The following is a 17,714-nucleotide window of genomic DNA, read 5'->3' on the forward strand; positions in this document are numbered from 1 at the left end:
CTTTAAAAATGGTACATATAGTACCAATTCTCCAAGGGTACGCAAACTTTTGAGCACAACTGTACTTCAAGTGGGCTGGGCATTAACCCGTGACCCAAATATATGACGTAATGACCACAACCATGAAAATAATCTAATCCTGGTTTTGTTAATCAAACACAATTTAAGTACAAGGAACAACTTTCTTGTTATTTATACCACTTGCAGTTGAGAAGAGCCACCCAACTTAGAGTTCACCGCAGGTTTTTTTTTTTTTTTTTAATCCAGCGTTTTGAATGTGATGTCTCAGCTCCAGAGGGATTCAGAATCTGGCCAGAAATAGTGCCATCTGGGTATTTCTTTTAAATAATAGGTTAGTTCACCCAAAAATGAAAATTCTCTCATCAGTTACTTACCATCTTGCCATCCCAGATGTGTGACTTTCTTTCATGTGCTGAACACAAATGAATGTTTTTAGAAGAATATCTCAGCTCTGTAAGTCCATACAATGCAAGTGAATGGGTGCCAACATTTTGAAGATCCAAAATCCACATAAGGGCAACACAAAAGTACTCCAGACGACTCTGGAATCCATATCTTCTGAAGCAATTTGATATGTGTGGGTGAGAAATAGTCATTTTTCCTTCATTACACATTCTCCTTTTTCTGTTTTTATCAAGTCACATCATTTGTGCATATTGCACCCTAATGGGCAGAGAGGAGAATTTATGATAAAAATGACTTAAATATTGATCTGTTTCTCACCTACACCTGTCATATTGTGTCTGAACACATGGATTTAACCACTGGAGTCATATGGATTACTTTTGTGCTCCCTTTATGTGGATTTTATGTGGATTTTATCTGGCACCCTTTCACTTGCATTGTATGGACCTACAGAGCTGAAATATTCTTCTAAAAATCTTCATTTGTGTTCTGCAGAAGAAAGAAAGCCATACACATCTGGGATGCCAGGAGGGTGAGTAAATTATGACAGAATTATCATTTTTAGGTGAACTAATCCTTTAAGTTGGAAGTTACTCTGCTATTACATCATAAATCTAATTTCGCATCTCCAGAAATTTCAAGTATTTTTAGTTATTGAAGAGGAGACATACAGGGGATATCTAATTTTGGTGTAGACATCTGAAATAACAATTGTAAGTTGCTCATAATTGTGGATTTTTTTTCTTAACATATGTAGAAAAGTTTTGTTTACAAAGTCCTTAAAAAACCTTAATTGCATTCAACTATATACTCTTGGGTTTAAATGAATGAACTGAGGCGAGGAAATATAAATATATTAAAGTATATTTTCTATTTACAGTACATTTAGTACATTTCTAATAGCTACTCAGGTGCAAATACAGCACATCTGTTGATGTAATTATATGTGTTCAGTGAACAGTAAGCAGATGAGATTGCTGCCGTATTATGTGATACACTAATGATCACATCTTCCCGACCAAATTCATTTGTTCTTCACAGTGTAACTGCCTGATTCCTCAAAGAAACCTTTTTTATGATTTTGCAGGTTATTTTCCCGAAAAGTGAAATCACTGTGGCTCAGTGGTGCATTCAGAACATTGCATTGTTGTTTAAGTAGTCTGCCATGTCGAAATCTGGCTAAACCATTGGCATGAGTCTGGGGCAGGACAATGTGTTCATCCATAAAATAGCAGAAGGGGCAGTAGGAGTATTTGGTAATCAGTTAGGAAACAATAATTATTTTTGCAATTCCATTTAGTGCCATTAGTGGTGCAGATACTATACACTTTTAAAACTCTGATGACAGAGTTAATTCTCTGTCTATTATGTACCATTTTCTTAGAATGAAAGATGAGTGGTTGGTATTTGTGATTAGACTACAATTTCCTTTCTTGTCCTCTGTATGGACCCTATTCACATATCCAGGTTTGGAACACTCAAGTAAACAATAGCAGGGTAAACGTCTATAGCGGTGAATGGGAGACCACAGCCAATATTATTTTGGGTTACCCATTTGCTCCAAGAGCAAGACAAAAAATCCACTATTCCATTTCCACAACTTTCCGAAAGAGAGAGAGAAAATAAAATAAAATAAAAACAGAGTGGTGGATTTTGACAGTCAGAAGAGAGAAAGGTGTAGGATTGAAAACTAAGAAATTCATTTCTGTGGTACAACCCTTATTCCTTTGTGAAAACAGACCACCTCTTGCATTCCAAGATATTCAGAGAGTGCTGATAGTGATCTATCATCCAATTGGCTGAGGTGTTTGTGCATTGGGACTCTTCAAATGGTCACAATTAGAATCCAGTGTGAGTTAATACTGGTCTGCCGATTGGTCAGTTTAAATGTATCTGGTCTGTTTATGGTCACAAGGTCAAGGAAGGGATAAAAGAGGATTGTAACTTACAGTATGGTCTGGGCTTTTTCCTCTTTGGTCTTTCTCTCTTTTCTCTGGCTCTTCTCTCTGGGCTCTGCTCTTTGTTGACTGAGTTACAGGCCATCAGGCCAGGCTCTAGCTCTCAATGGCATCTCTCTCTCTACCCTTTCTCTCTTTCTGTCTTCCATTCTCTCTCACACATGTAGTATGCATACTGGTTTTATATTAATATTTCATACATCCAATTTGTAACTATTATATCTTAATTGTAACCATCTGATGTAACGTTTTAATACATTACTTTTATTAAGCATTTTTAACTTAATCCATGTCTACTTTCTAGCACTGTGTAAACTATATACTTTCAAGTGCTCCATATTGCATAACAATAGGGTCATAGTACGGTTCTAAACAATGCTCTCCCACATTATTAGCTTTTCTAACTGCGCTTATTTCTGTCATTGGTATAAGTAGCAGAAGGTGGCGATAAACAAGAAATGCATAGTTTTATTCCATCTTGCTGTTAACATTTCTCCAGTCACCTCGGCATTCCTACTGCCTGAAACACTGTAGTAAAAAAACTCACCTTACAAGGGTGCCAAATTTATTTTTTTTTATTTATAAATTAATTAATTAATTAATTATTTTTTATTTATTTTCTACTAATTCCAGGGTAATATAATACAAAGTGTAATGTTATAAATGTACACTAAATAAAAAACAAAAACAAAAAAACAATTAAAACAAAAAACGTTTTGCTAGATATCGTCTCGGTTACTGTCGTAACCTCCGTTCACTGATGGAGGGAACGAGATGTTGTGTCGATGTAGTGACACTAGGGGGTCGCTCTTGAGAGCCCCGATCACCTCAGATCTTTGAGAAAAGGCCAATGAGAATTGGCGAGTGGAATTTGCATGCCACTCCCCCAGACATACGGGTATAAAAGAGAGCTGGAATGCAGGATTCATTCAGGTTTTGTGCTGAGGAGCCAAGACACGGTCCCGGCCATTTCAGCGGCTAGTACAGCATTGTGACAAGAGGGACACAATGTCTCATTCCCTCCATCAGGGAACGGAGGTTACGACAGTAACCGAGGTGTTCCCCTTCTGTCACTCACTCAACGTTGTGTCGATGTAGTGACACTAGGGGTCACTATGGAAAAATGCCACAACAGCTGAACCGTGTTACATGAACTGCCGATGCAGGTGCAAGCAAGCTGCTGCGTGCATAATAGCAGGTGCATCAGACTGCACGTAACCTCCCCCAACGCCCCAAAAGACGTCATGTAGTTCCCCACATCCCTGAGGGGGGGAAGCGACATAACTAGATAGGTCGGAGGCCGAACGCAGCTCTTGCAGCACATCGGGATCAGGACTACCCATGTGCAGTTCTTTTAGTGCCTTGGCCTGGTGTAGGAGGGCCATGGCATGCAGGGCAGAGGCGGCGTGTCCAGCAGCACTGTAGGCTTTGGCCGCCAGAGACGACGTAGTCCTACAGGCTCTGGAGGGGAGCGCTGGACGATCCCACCAGGTGGTGGCGTTTGGCAGGCACAAGTGCATCGCAACCGCCGTGAGCGGCGCCCCAAACCCAGGAACCAATTATCAAGCCGCGAGTCCAACCCTATACTTGCGGCGGACCGGGCAAGCATGGTGGTCAGCTCTGCGTCGGCCTCAGACTGGGCGGGCAGACCCGAAGGTGGTAGCCCAGTTGAGTCCTCGGCATCCGACATTGCCAGTGCACTCTCCGATGCAGCAATCGAAGACTCATCCTGCTCACGGGCCCCGAAAGAGACGTCAAGCCGGCCATGAGGTGGGCTGGTCTCATTTCGGAACCGGACGGGAGCAAACAAGCATGCTGGGGAATGGGAGGTCTGTGGGGAATTACCCGGCAAGACTGCGCCCATTGAACTCCCCAAATCGCCTCCAGCGCCAGCCAGGCCGGCCTCACACCCGTGGGTAGAAGGCACAGCGCGGGAGGCGGCTAGAGTGCAACGTTGCCATGGTCATATCCTCGCAATGAGAACGTGAACCATCCACAAACGCTGCCTCAGTGTGATCGCTGCCCAGGCGCGTGAGGCAGCGCCCGTGGCCGTCGGAGGCGGAGAGATAACGACGCATCCAGAAATCACACAAAGACGGAAAGGCATCTTTAAAAAGATGCGTCTTTAAAAAGACGTTCAACGTCAATGTGTGTGCTCTAATAGAGAAAATATACTCTTTAGCAGGAATATACACTCTTTTAGCACTGTCGAAGCGCCCAGGGGCGAAATCTGGAAATGCGCTGTATATCCAAGCCGCTGGAAATGCGCTGTATATCCAACAGCATACGCTTCTTAAGAGGTGAATGGAAGAGCAGTAGTATTCAGCTCGCTAATAGTACAACCGCTCGGCTCCGAAGAAAAAATCTGAATGAATCCTGCATTCCAGCTCCCTTTTATACCCGTATGTCTGGGGGACTGGCATGCAAATTCCACTCGGCAATTCTCATTGGCCTTTTCTCAAAGATCTGAGTGATCGGGGCTCTCAAGAGCGACCTCCTAGTGTCACTACATCGACACAACATCAAGTGAGTGACAGAAGGGGAAACACTGTTAAATAAGATGGAGATGTGGAAAAATGTCATGCTTTAAGGTGCTGTTCAAAAATTTTAAATAATACAATATTTATGTGATTTACATATGTCATACATATGTGACAAATGTGATTTATTTGTTGCTTGCAAATTAATCAATTTTATCAGATTTTTTTGTGATTTACATACACCAGAATGGTGTCGTTGTGGCATGTGTTAGTTGGTTTTGGTCTAGCTGGTCCCCCAGCCTGGATAAGCTGGTGCTCAGCTGGTTTAGCAGGTTTGCCAGCTGGTCTCCCAGCTTGACCGGCTGAAAAGTCCCCAAAACAAACCCTCTAAAACCAGTAAACTGACAAGCCCAACCAGGCTGGAATACCAGCAAACCAGCTGTTTAAATAAATAAATAAAAAGTGTAGATAGTATGAAAATTTGGATGCAAAATTAATGGTCACTGGCCAGCCTTTGACTGAGTGAAAATCTAGCTCATAGTGCAGGTTGAGAGGTGGATTTCTGATTGGGGTTCTAAGGTGATTTGTTAAAGAGTGCCTTTGAAAGCAGCTGGAGAGTTCTAACTCTGAGCAGCTGAAGATGGCAAGAAAACTGTAACTCTACTTCCCTGTAGCCAGTGAATGACAGACTTACTCTGCTGGCCATAAGTAGGCCAATTAGTCTTTTTCCATAACAGAGGACACACTCCAGTGAACAGGCCAGACGTGAATGAAAGAGAAAGGCCAAATGGTGCATCCTGTGTGTCGCGATAACAAATGGGTCCATCGGCGCAGACCTTAATCCCATTAAGAACAGCTCAAGGTATCGGTTTCTAGTGAGAAAGTAAAGGAGGCCCTCTCCTCCAGAATGACTCCAATGATCATTCTGTGATGAGCACAGTTGAATGTGTTTTGAAATATATACAGTAGATGGCATCAAGGGACCAATTGTTTGAGATTTGCTCATGCAGTACTGAGATCACTGTGTCTACTGATGTCTGTGTGTCAGTTTCTGTGAAAAGGGGGAATTACACATGGGAGTGGAGAATATACAGTTGTGCAGTCACACAGCGCTGTTGCTTTATTCCAAATTTGCAGCAACAACATTACCTGATGTCATTCATTCCCAATGAGAGCTAGTAATTTCCAGCAACATTAGTGATAATGTGTGATGTAACAAAGGTTATCTGCCTCCTGATACAGCTGTCAAGTACACTGTAAAAAGTGGTAATCTGCAATTATTACTTTATGGAGCTATTTCTACCTGAACTGACCCTTAAAATTAAGTTTGTTAGTGTAACCTAATGTATTCAGGTTGATTGAATGATGTTAAATAACATTTCTGACTTAAATAAAACCAGCTATTTAGATGTTACCACATGAAGTACATTTTTGTTCTCTTTTTTTTCTCAGCGTACACTATAAAAAAAAAATTAAAACAAAAAACAACAAAAAAAAAAAAAAAAATAATTGCCAGGTAACCAAAAAATAAATAAATAAATATGTGCTTCATGTGTTAATATCTAAATTAACTTATTTTTCAAAGTCAAAATATTATTTAATCTGACTAAATCCCAGACAAATCAGGTTACACAAACAATATACAATTTTATGGGTTAAATCAAGTAGAAATAGATTCTTAAGGTCAATTTAAATTAACCTGCTACAGAAGCAGTGTTTTGGAATAAAGCAACAAGGGATAAAAGCTGTCTCTTCCATGAGTTTTTGTTTTAATCAGCCGTGACCACAACAAGTGACATTTTGTCACTCACTTAGCTTCTACTTTTGTGGCATCATGCTGGGTAGCCCCACACATTGTGAAATCTCATTGGTCCAAAATCCTGCTTACTGTAGCTGCACATTAAAATTAAAATTCATTCCAACTGGCAATGATTTGTGTCACAGCATTTTCACTTCCAGAGAGGACATATTTGTCACAACAAACTTTTCACTTTCCGCCTGGTTAGAACTAGAACTATTCATACTCTTACAAAGAGTATGAATAATACAAAGAGGCATCGGATGATCCATGCTTCCAAATGACTTTCATTCCAGATGAACATATACTTAATTCATTTAATTTATGTTTGTTACTCAATAGATATTCACAGTTAATTATTATATTAACAGTGGCTCCATCTATATAATAATTATGGTTGGAACCACTTTAGTGGGACAGTATGGCCATGAAAAGCAGCTCTGTGATATATTTGGTACTTTTAGTTTTCACACATGACTGTTTATACTCTTCAGTGTCAGGTATTCGAGACCAAGACCATTAAAGTTCTTAGTTTTATTACCTTAATCATAATGTGATTTCTAGCTATAATCCATCAGACTGATCTCACAGTGAAATCGTTAACAGTAGGTTGACTTTTCTTTTGCTAAAAGCGGTCAGTGCTTGCTGAAATATGAAACGCTGCCCCCAGTTGCCAAAGCACCAAGTGTTGTTGGGCGTATGGCCACAAGTGAGGTCCATTTTCCGGGTGTATTGTCCACAGAGGGGCACCAAAAGTGAGTTGTTTCAGTTGTACAGGTCGTAATACATTGAGAAGAAATGCACATTTGATCAGCTTTAGCCAACCCAAACACCAAACCTAAACATAACCATCAGTGGAGTAAAAATGTAATGTTAACCTCCGAATCGCACTCGTCACTGATTATACGAATGCGATTACTTCCTGGTCTCAACACAAGATCTGAACCTGCGTCTCCCACACTGCTGACACAGTGTGCTTCTGGTCGTGCCACAGTGGAAGGTAGATACACTGGAGCGGATGAACAAATGTCTGACAGAAGATGGAATAATGTGGTGATCTTAGGGTACCTGAACTGTCAGAAACAATATGCCATGTGATCATGTTGCAACCATTCAAAAGAAAGCTGTAACATCATAGCTTATGTGTGCAAGGTAAAAAGCTTACAGAGTGGACTTTTGAACTATGTTTCTCCCCCCCATTTGTAGAGGGATGGGCCACTGCCAAGTGTACGAGCAGCAGCATTTGGTCACTTCAGTCTCCTCACTCTTTATAGCTGCTGTGCTGAGATCAGATGAGAGAGAACTCTGCAGACGCCACACAGTCGCATTCTAGGGATAGCAACTTGCACTGGGGACACTGAGATTGAGCACTTGGCCCTGATCAACCAGAGCAGAAGAACTGCAATTGACCTCCCCACCACAAGCCCCGATTACCATCAGAGCTACGTCAGGCAGTGGGAGTCCCTCAGGACCATTCACGTTCAGCCTCGCATGATCACAAAGAACAGACGAAATGTCATATATGCAGCCTTGTGCATTTGTGCTTCAAAGAACATCTCTTTGGTGTGCGACCAGAAGTTTAGCCTGTAGTACATCCAGACCCTCCATAACCCTCAGAGAGAGAGAGAGAGATGAAAAAAGGAGGGACCAACGAGGGATGTTAAGTGCAGAGATGAGAGGATTGATCAAAGACTGAGATTATTGTCCTGTTGCGTCAGTCACTCTCATTATCTGCTAGATCATATCCTGTCTCCTTGTTCTCTATTGTCCAAAGACTCACTGTAGACACAGGAATTACACTACATGACTTATTTTGGTGGTATGCTTTTATCAGGTACTAAATCTTTGCTCTCATTTCATCATGATTTATGTTATTTTGCATCATTTTTGCAATTTAATCAAATTATTTCAATAAGTTTAAAAAACAAAGTTGTGTCAACAACATGCAACTACCCTACATAAGACATGCAACTATTCAGGATTTCAGTGCAGCTGGGTAGTTGACATGTCCTGTGATATGGCATTTTATACTCAATTTAAAACTATTTTAAACAGCATTTTGCTATTTTATTTACATTTATGCATTTTGAAGACACTATTATCCAAAAAGGGATTTACAGGTTATCCATGAACCTACTTTTTATCAATCCATGGATTCCATGGGTATCGAACCTGTGACCTTGCGTTACTAGCATCGTGCTGTACCAACTGAGCATTATAATTAGTATGCATGTAGTATTTATGACCTCTAATTAATTGAGATACAATTTTCTATATTTTTACCTTTAAAAATTAGTGTTTCATACCATTTGAAATATACTAGTCAAGGCAAAAAAAAAAGTTATAAAAATGGTGAAAAAACAAACACGGTGAAATGGTGACAAATTGCATATATACACTTTCCCTTAAACATACATTTATATAAATTTTAACCTAAAATCTTAAAAGTTCACTGACACGTTATGCATCAATTACCCAGCTGCAGATTCTTCAGTTTTTTTTATCTTCATTCTTCAGTACCTACAGTTAATCATCATTTGCAAAATATAAAAAAAAAAAAAAGTGCAAAAGATTCAAAATACTTTAAGTGGCATAAGCTGAATTTGCATTGTGATATTTCTAAGTGTATAACTGCTCAAAGAGAATGACAGCTGCTTAGTTATTTGCCTCAAAGGATTGTCTCTCTGTCTGGGAGGTTGGAGAAAGGAGACACACGACCTTCACACCCTGGCACATGTTCCACTGACCCCACAGGCTGCTTCGTCAGTCCCCTCCAAAACTCAGCTTCCACAAACCATAATATTTTTCCCCAGAGCAGAAAGGGCAGGGTGGTAGGCCCTCATACTCCACCGGATCGCTCTAGAGACAGTAACTCCACCTGTCAGAGTTCAAGAGTTAATGCCAAGAGCTTAGAGGTAGTTTCCATAACGACTTGAATGTAACTTTTGCTTTCTTTGCTACACAGGGTTGTTACATGTGTTGAAAATATCAATCAACAGGCTGGAAGCTTGATTTACAACCAGAAAAGGATTGATGGCCAGCAAGAACACAAATCATGATAAGGTTGTGTTAAGGTAATAACATAAGTGGCATTGATTGATTGAGGTCCTATTTTTATTTTCCTCTCTACTTTTATTGTTTTTGGTTTGATTAACTTTGTTGTAGTTTAGAATTTTTGTAATAATTTTAATATAGTGTTCAAATTGACTTTAAAATTTCAGTTTAGTTTTAATTAGTTTTAAGGACATTATTCTATAGTATTCCATTCTTGAACAAACTGAAAATGTCTTGATGGTGTTTGTCAGTAACTCTGTATAATAGGGCTGATGCCAGGATACTGGAACTGTCCGAAACAACATGCCAACTTCTTGTGTGATCATGATTTCTTGTATGTTTCGTTTTACTTTTCAACACTGAACACTGACAGAACAAGCTGTTTGAAGACTTCAGGTGTGCAAATAATTGTTTATGCAGGTTAGAGCAGTTTGAATAGTTTGTTCTTCTTTGGAATTTTTATTGTTTCAACTTGCTAACTAGTAAACAAATTAATGTGTCTTGGTGGAATGCTAAAAAAATTAAACACCCGTGTAGCAGCCAGCCAATGAGATTGGCAGATTTCACAGCCATCTTAGTGTAACAATATACGTACAGCAAACATGCTAGCAAGATGATACAAACATTATCATTTTCCAAATAATTATTGTTTATCATTTTATTCAAATTATAAATAAAATGTATATACAGGTTTCCTGCGGATACTTAAAAAGTCTTAAAATCTCTTAAATTCAGTTTTCCAAAATTTAAGGTCATAAAAAGTCTTAAATATCTTAAATGATACAAAAAAGTCTTAATTTTTATTTAAAGATGTCTTTAATTTGGGGGCGGAAAGACAGGAATCGTGATATGACCTAATGTGATTATCAAACATCAAAAGAATACGATTTAATTGAATAAATGCCTGCGCTGCATCCTTCAGAGTGAAAACGTGGCACTGTTGTATTTTCTCCAAGCAGTTCACAATCATTAATCCATATCGGAAATTTATGACAAGCGATCACTAATGATCAACTGTTGACAATGAAGATATAATGTTTTTGAAATATGACAATGTTTACTTTTAATTTTTTATATTTTAATACATTGTAGATTATTGAAGCAGTGCATGTTTTATATCCCTTATTTTTTGAATGAGCAGCTGGAAGCAGTGAAGCACAACCATTTCAAAATAAGAGTCCCCAGTGTATTTCAAAGTTACAGTGCTTTTAAAGTTTAAAATTCCATGCTATAAATCAAACCCCCCATAAAGTGCATCTGGAATTTAATTAAATTTGGACTCTTGTAGCCTCTGTCTGGCCCTCCCCATCACAAGAAGGAAAGACTAAGAACATTAAATATAGGCTGCCAATTAAAAAAAAAAAAAAAAAAAAAAAATTATTGGCAGACTAACTGGCTTTCTTTGAACACATTATCAAATCAGCACAATCCAATATCGGTCAACCTCTAATTTGTATTTATTTATATAATGGTACATAAACCATTTTTAATGTGACATATGTGTAAAACATGTCTCGAGTATTTTAAACTTACATATAGCATATCCTGTTTTACTGATAAGCAATGTTAAAGCCATGTTGAATGTGTGCCCCTGCCTGATTAAGTAAGAGACTATGACACATGATTTATTTTGAGATTGTGTTGGTTTGTTTTGGTATGGGGATACGGTATTAATTTTATTTGTTCAGGTCTTGAAAAAGGTCTTAAAAAGTCTTAATTTTGATTTTAAAAACTCTGCAGCAACCCTGTTCTAATCCATTTTCATTTGAAAATGCATAGATTTTATAGATAGATCATCCACACTGGAAGGATGTTTTCCTCTTTAGAAAACGCTCTCCATAACTGCATACTTTGGAAAATGATGACATTAAGAAAACTTAAAACAGTTTTCAGATATTGCTGTGGACATGGTCTTCGTTTTCGTCCGATTCACAATTCTGTCTGCAAATGATATGATGACATCATAGTTGATACATTTTGAATTCTGATCATGTTTTATATGAAATTAGGTCAATAGGAGATATTCAAACTTAAATTTCTTGCAGATATTATCCATAAATGTAGGGGTTTAGAAACGTTACAGTCCCTAATAAGAGTGTTTGAATAATGTCAATACATTTGTGCCTTGCAAGTAATGTAATCACTCTGATCCACAGCAAATGATAAATGACATTATCATTAGTGAAAACATTTTGTTAAAAAATAGAGCAATTAAAATCATCTGTTTACGCAGGCTAAATGGTTGTATTATAGGCATGCTAATGAACCAAATGTTTGCAATTCTCTTTATAAAAGGCCAAGGATCTGTTTAACCACTCCATCCATCCCCTCTGAGGTTTCACTGAATGCCATACGCTGGATGAACTAAATTGGCACTACCAATAAAGATTAAGTAGACCATCTCTTAAACCTCTCTGACAGCACAAACAACTGCCAGGCTGGCTCCACGCTCTCCACACGCAGTGCCGTTTGCCTTGCTCACCGAGGTTAGAAGTCCACTGGGATGTGCACCATGTAACATGGTCCTGAATGCCATGGACATGTAAGGGCTTCTTTCACGGTATCAGACTCCTCTTTTAGCAGTCCTGTGCATCACAGACTGCACCTCAGAGGGTTAGAGTTAGTGATGCCCAATTAGCCTGAAAAACAATAGCTCTCTGATCGCCATCCCATTGTGCTCCCTGAAATTGTCCCTGCGGCTCCTGTTACAGCCTCACGGTAAACAAGGGGCTAAATTAGATGAGCAGTTGTTGCTATTGTCCTGCTTTCCTTGATACCCAAACCCCTCTGTCTTAGCAGCCAAAGCTTGTGCCGTGTTCTCCTAGATGTCCCTAATGGAGTATAAGTGTTTGGATCAATGGCACAATGATAGCCTCTGTGTGAGACAGTGCCACGCTCTGGACATCAGGCCCACAGCTTTGACTTTTGAGCAGCAGCGGTCAAAGTAATTAAGTCAATGAGTGAATGCATGGCAGCAGTCTGCATATAGGTCTTAATGGTATTCAGATAGATGGCGTCTGAAGCGATTTTTTGGGTGGAGAAGGGGGCAGATTACATGGCAGCTGTCACCCTGGCAGAGAAAGGCTTGACGGAGCAGGGGTAAGGCTGGTCCTTAGACTCTGCTGATGGAGGGACTATGATTTATGCCTTAATTAGTGGGACATTAAAAGCTGAGTTTCCCAAAGACAATTGTGAAATCCCAAACGTATGTCGTGCAGTGTGCTCCCACTTAACATAAAGCAGACAGCACAGGAATATTGGAAACACAATCTGCCTACTTCTAAATATGTTGAAAGGTTCAAGATGCTGTTGCATGTATATTGCATTAAGAGTAAATACTTCAAAAGATCTGAGTGCTTAGAAAGATCATTAAGAGAGTCTTAAGAAAGTATTCAACAAATAAATAACTATATTTAAGAACTAATGCCCATTCTAAAACCTAGTAAGCTGCTTCGCTGCCTACTTACTACATAGGCTACTGTCTTCTGCAGCATCCTAACTGTCATGTACAGGGTTGAGGTTAATCCACTAATTTGTGCGAATAATTCCAGGCACATGCACATTCTGTGCATTCAGAGTACACTTGGTTAGAAAAATCGGGCCGCACGCATTCAGTGCTCGAGCACTCTGTTTATATATGCAGACATCTAGCGTTCGTGTCTGACCGAAGTATACTTTGGGCTTAAGGGGGAACCCCGTGGTGCTCAGTGTATGATTTGTGTACGTCAAAGTAAAAGAAGTAAATACAGACATTATTTTGATTTGGCTGAGCGAAAAAAAAGAAAAAAAAAAGTCAAAAATGGTTAGGGGTTTTAGAAAGTAATTTTAAAGTAATTAGTGGTGTGGTAAGTTCTTCCATGAAGAAATAACTGAAATAATCTGATTAAAATTTTACAGAAGTAGGCAAATTCAGTAATCTGTAATATTTTACTGGTCAAACTCTTAACTATTTAAACATTCAAACTATCCAAACTCAATTGAATGTATTCTGGTATATCGCCTTCTTCCTGAAGGATACATGTGTTACTACCTTAGAATTTGGTCAAAACAAGATATTTAGGAGGCAGTATTTTTAAGTTGCATATATTTTGGAACATCCTTTACATCGGGAGTGCGCCTATAATGTTCTACAATGCAGCCTCAGTTGGCAGCTCACTAGGTTTTTGAACTGGATAGTAGTTCTCTCTGATAGTTTTTATTAGATTTTAATTTTTTCGTAATCCCAAGGCTTAGTGTTTTAAATATTCTGTTCTTTTAAATAAATATTTATCCTTTATAAATCTTATTTATACAGTCAATCAAATATTTCATTTCGAAAGTGAAAGATTTGCTTTTTTTAGTCATGAGTGATTTGCATTGTGTGGTTTTTGGTGTGACTCGTGGATGCAGCCTGTGATATTTTTGGCAGGCTCAAATTACTTGAGAAATAAAATAATAGTGTATTGTGGCATTGCTCTTCCTGTTCCAGTTTCAATAGTGGAAAAATGTATCAGGTCCTGTCAGGCTTCAGCTCATTAAACGACGCCTGAGTTTTTATCACTTTGATTACTTTATAGAGGTGGCCAGCTGTATGAGTCACATGAGTGCCATCTAAAACATTCAACTTAATATTAGTTACACAATGGTTCAAGGATAGCATGTACTATTTCACATGGAACACATTTCATACTTAGCTTCAAAGGCGTGTCTGTAACAAATTCAAAGTACTCCAGCTGAACAAGATGTACTCTGAACATTTATCTTACAGCTGAACAACAAATGATCTAATTAAATAACCCATTCAGAGTTATAGAAATATCTGAGATGCATCAATTTAGCTTTTATAAGGGCATTTTTACAAATTAGGAAATACTGGGGCTAGTTGTCACACAGGGAAGTTGTCACACTGTCTATATATTTTGATCTATAAAGTTTTGAGTCAAAAGTCCAATTGCACAAATGCTTGTATTGTCTAGCTGTGGTCTTGTATATTGGTTATAAACACATAGTTCAAAATTGTCTTAAATTAGAATAAACAAGATAAGCAATAAACCATACTGGTATACATAAAGGCAAGGGTCTATTTAATTACTATTTAATGAAGATAGATTTTAATCGAAAAATGTATATATATATATATATATATATATATATATATATATATATATATATATATATATATATATATATATAATATCAGGTTGGGCAAAGTTTTCATGTGTTTTATATATGATATAATTTTAATACAATGTATTACTGTGAATAAAATTTGTGTTGGCAGAAACTGTATATTTCTTTCTGGGCAAAGACGGTGTAAAGGTTTAATAGTTTTAATGTAGCCAAGACTTTAAGAAAGACAGAAATTGGTACTGTAGTAAAATATGAGACAACTAACCCCTGTCTTCCCAAACAAATTTTCCAAATTTGTTCAATAAATCTTAGAAATCACAATATGACTGCAAATTCTTGCTGAGATAAACTGAAGTGTACTGTATAATTGAGCACAGCTCTGTAATGCATCTAGTAAAAGTTGTCATAAGTGTTTATTTAAAATTGCAAGTGACTCATAGGTTTGGCGGCTGCAACTTAGTAAAAGTGATCCTTGCGTAATGTCTGAATAACGTGTGTGAGTATTTATATCATGCTTGCTTCAAAGAATAGCTCACACAAAGTTTTGATTAAATTACACACTGTGTTACCGAATGCTGATGCTGATATCATTCTGGCTTTGACACACTGTATTTAAGTGAGTGTGTGTTTTAAAAGCATAGAGGGTCAAGGCAAAGACCAGAAGGAAGGAACTTGTTAAGTAGCTGAGGCTTTGCTGCAGGAGCCACCATACAACCCATGACATCCTTTCCCTGTAAGTCCACTTGCAGCTTGATAAAAGGGGTCCATCCCTCTCTTTCTCTCTCTCCCTCTCCCTATGCCCTTTCCTTATTTGTTGCCACTGTTTTATTATGTCTAGCACTTGCTCCAACAAGTCCAGGAACCAATTGTAAAGAAACCAAAAATAAATAAATCAACAATAGAGGCACTGATCAATGTGTGTGCACAAAAAAGTGTGTGGCGTGTTTGAACGTCACAATGGTCATAGAACATTTGCACACATGCACACATATTCTTAAATACAAATCACCCACTCAAGTGCCTGGATTACTGAGCTGTAGTGTGAATAGGCTGAATATCTTTATAGTGTTTGCCTGGGAATTCTATTTGAAAAGTGTCTGCATATATTCCAATATTTACCACACTGCTCGTGCTGTAGGGAGAGACTGGGACTAGTTGTGACACTTTTTACCCCAGTGAATATTTCTAAGGGTGCACTGAAGAAAAAAGAATAAAGTTAGCCTAAGAAATGTGTTTCATGTGGGATTGTCTAAATTGATTGGTTTTACTCAAGTCAAAAATATTATTTAACATCACAAAATAAACCTGAATACACTAGTTTATATCAACATAAATCATTTTTAAGGGATAGTTCACCCAAAAGTGAAAATTCTCTCATCATTTACCCACCTTTATGCCATTCCAGATTATGTTTTTTCTTCAGCACAACAAAAACAAAGATTTTTAGAAGAATATATCAGCTCTGTAGGTCCATACAATCTGAGTGAATAGTGATCAGACATTTGTAGCTCCAAAAATCATATAAAGGAAGCATAAAAGTAATCCATAAGACTCCAGTGGATAAATCCATATATTCAAAAGCAATATAATAGGTGTGAATGAGAAACAGATCAAAATATAAGTGTTTTTTACTCTAAATCCCCACTTTCACTTTTACATCTGAAAGTTACATGTGGTGCCTGTTTAGTTTCACTTTCACATCTGAAAATGAGTGTTAAAGTTAAAGACTAGCACGGTGCAAGCTGACAGCACACCCTAGCCAGTTTAGGCGGCGACTAGCATGGCACAGCTGACAGCATACCCCAGCAACCACCTGAGCAATTGTATGATCAACTGAATCCAGAGTACATTGCTTGAATATTTAGAATAAATTTAACTGGCCTAAGATACATGCTGCTGAAAACCAACATTCCATTCTATTAGATAGCCGACAAGTTAACTCTGGGTTCTGAAATGATCTTGCTCCGGCTTTGAAGAGTGCTGATGTATGCTTCTGTATACAGAGTCCCTTGAGTAGACATATATGCTTCACTGCAGGTGAACCATGACTCGTCATAGTTTATCCGTCAACCGTTAGGAAGAAAGGGTCATAAAAAGGAGGCAGAGTTCTGGTCTCAGGTCCGGAGACATGTGGAGAGAGGGCAGAACTATATTAGTTTGGATTAGGCAATAGGTGATCCTTAAAGTACAGGAGAAGTAAATAAGTGAATATTTTTGTATTTATTTTTTATTTTTATGTATTTTTTTGTAGATGCTGAAGTTGCGGCACCTGGACAGCACATTTGCGCTACTTTGCGGTGTCGTGAGAGATTTAGTTGCTTGGCCCGAAGATGCCACAGTTGCAGCACCTAGACAGCACATTTGCACTGCTTTGAAGTGTCATGAGAGGTTTAGTTGATTGGCCTAAAGACGCTGCAGTTGTGGCACCTGAACAGCACGTTGTGCTAAGCAGGACCAGTAGATGACACGCATAATTAATTATGATTGGACACCACTGATTATGAATTAAGAAGTGTAAGCCATAGAGGGAATATTCTTCTATTTAATATCTTATACTGAAGAGTAGGTGTGATCATGCGATACAGCCTCAGACCCTGTTGGATATTGGTATGAATTTGTTGCAGCATTACACCAGTAGTATGTCTTTCAAAGCTTATAATGCCTGTCGTGTGTGAGTGACCCTAGATGATACATACCGATTTGTGCAAATCGAATGTACGCCTAACTAAAATGATGGACAGGAGAATGCTGACTGTGCAAATCAAGTTATCATATCAACAGGATCTTATGACATAACTGGTTGTTTAAAATGCCAAAGCATGCAAAATATAGCCTTACGTCCAATTACTGCATGCCTGCTGATTTTGTTTTAATGACAGACTGAAACCA

The sequence above is a fragment of the Myxocyprinus asiaticus genome, chromosome 26, assembly GCF_019703515.2.
Source record: "Myxocyprinus asiaticus isolate MX2 ecotype Aquarium Trade chromosome 26, UBuf_Myxa_2, whole genome shotgun sequence".
Classification (NCBI taxonomy): Eukaryota; Metazoa; Chordata; class Actinopteri; order Cypriniformes; family Catostomidae; genus Myxocyprinus; species Myxocyprinus asiaticus.